This window comes from Mus pahari, chromosome 10 (genome assembly GCF_900095145.1).
Source record: "Mus pahari chromosome 10, PAHARI_EIJ_v1.1, whole genome shotgun sequence".
In the NCBI taxonomy this organism is placed as follows: Eukaryota; Metazoa; Chordata; class Mammalia; order Rodentia; family Muridae; genus Mus; species Mus pahari.
The window spans coordinates 34,170,241-34,172,856 of NC_034599.1; positions in this window are offsets into that span (position 1 = coordinate 34,170,241).

The following is a 2,616-nucleotide window of genomic DNA, read 5'->3' on the forward strand; positions in this document are numbered from 1 at the left end:
CAAGACAATATCTGTTATTCATTCTAACTCATTTAACAGTGATATGTTTTCGGTTGTTGTTTTTACTTTTGTCTTGACTTAATTACTGCATAAAATACATTATTGCTAAACTATTCTTAAGATATTTAGTTTTAATAAATCAAGAAGAAGACAAATGATTCATGAGTATGCCTGTTATTAATAATCTACCAAATTTTAAACAAGTCATCAATATAAATTTAACTATTTGTGAATTATTATGATATACAAAGAAGAAATGTGTACTGAGAAAACACTCTTGAGTAGTATGGTGTTTTTCATTAAACACTAAGAATTGTAACTACTGTGCTTACCAAAGGAAATTTGTAAGTGTGTTTGAAGTGAATTACTAAAAGAATAAAAGTATTTGAAATCTAAATTTTGTTACTAACATAACAAAATAAATCTGAAGAAAATTTGTAGCATCTACAATATAGTCAAAGGAAAAAGCTCAGGCTTAAATAACTGAAAGAAAATACTAAGCAAATTACTCTATGTCTAAAACCAGTTTGTTTCATTATAAAGAAAATTCACAGATACTTTTACCAGTAAGACTAAAGAAAAACAAAACCAGAATTATTTGTTAAAATTGAGATTATTTTTTGCAAAGGAAAATGAAATTATCAACTGAAGATTTGATCAAAGCACATATTCTAAAATGTAATAAGATACTTTTTTAAAAGAAAAAAATTAAACCAGCTGATAAGGCAGTCTACCAAAACTATGTCCATCTGTGGCTAGCCAACCAAGAAGATGAACTATTCATTATCACTAGCCAACACTGAAGTTAAAAAGATGCCGCCTTCACACACTGCTATTACAATGGGTTTAAAAAGGTTCCGAAGTGCCAGTTGTTGGCAAGGAATAGTCAGAAACCACAGACATCTTCTGTGCCCTGTGAAACTGCTTCCCTACTTTGCAAAGTAACTTATAATTTACTCTAAATTTAAAGATATATTTACACTGCAAATCAACAGTCTGTACCATAAGTTTTACCTTGGAAGAAAAATCAGCAATTTTCTGTAGAGATATCTGTACTAAAATGTACATAACAGGTTTATTCATGACAACCTTGATTCATGCATTATCTATGTGTTCAAAAGACTCAACTTGTAGTTTATGTGCATTTTTAAATCTTAATTATGCCTGTGCATGTTCATATAATAGGGGACAATTAGACAAGTTGCTTCTTTGTTAACATCATGCTAATCCTGTGGCATAAACTAGTGTTGTCAGCTTGGTGACTAGTGTCTTAATCAGATGACTAACTTTCCAACTCCCATGTTGCAGGGGATCTCAAGCCCTATTCTAGGCTCTGACCAGGCATTTACATACATGCAGGCAAAGCAGACACAAATGTAAAATTAAAATTATGTAAATAAATAAAATTAATAAGAGAAGACAAGCAAATATTCATAGTAATGCTGTATAATGAGGTTATAAAACTAGAATGAGAAATGAGTGACATGTAATTTTGAATGGCTTCCCCAATCTAATTAAAAATTATGATGCTATATATATATTATATTTTATTATTTGAAACACTATTTTTATATTTATTAATCACTATAGAACCTTTAAAATTATTTTTTCACGTAAAGCAAAATTTGGTCCTCAATAATCATAAACACAAGTTAAAAATATTGGAGAGTCTGTCTGTTACTTTTCCTGTAGAGTTTGGACAGAGCCATTTAAATGACATTGCAGTTTAGATGTCTTTGCAGAAGGGGAGCTTGATGAACATTGTTATGAAAGCTCTCTATTGTGTCTTTTAATTGTTCTTTATTATCAGAATTATAGTCACTGTACCTGAGAACACAGGTTCAGAATTTTTATGTAGTTAAATTGATATGATTTTCATCTGTTCATTAAACCTGACTTGAGTAACACCTCTTCTTTATGATACAATGTTGTCCTTGTAGCTGACAGACATAAGCCATTATAAAAACAGCACAATGGTCAAATAGTCTCTACTCCTCTTAAAACACAATTAAAAATGTATAATCAGTGTCATTCTTTGTTTTCTAAAAAATATTTTGCTGTTAAATTAAAGGCATTCAAAAACATTTCTCAATTCATAGTAACCAACAGAGCCTTCAGGAACTGGTAAAGTGGTTGAAGATTCTATAAACTTTAAGAAAATTTTGTGGCTAACTGAAGAACTGCATGTATTGAAGAATATTTCCCTAAATATACAAGTGATTCTTTTAGACTTGTGCTCTTTAATCACAGTTTTTAATGGACACTCACCTTCCTTTCTGAAAGTCTTAGCACCAAATTTACTTGCCACTTACAAAAATCACAAATGGTGATATTAGGAATCACAGGTGTAAGCATCCTACATTTTTCAGTGATAACGTCAAGGACATAAGCATCAGTTCAACATTTAATCATAGGGCAGCATCCATAAAGTAGCATATACATTCATGTTTCATGCTCACTTGAGTGATCCCTCTTATGTTCATAAGTTTTTTTCCTGAGTCTATAAGTCTCAGCTATCAAAACATAAGACAATATTCTCCAAGGATTTCTCATTCTCAGGAAGCAGACTCATGCGAATTGAATTAGTTGCCTTAGTGATTTCCCAGTAGACTAATG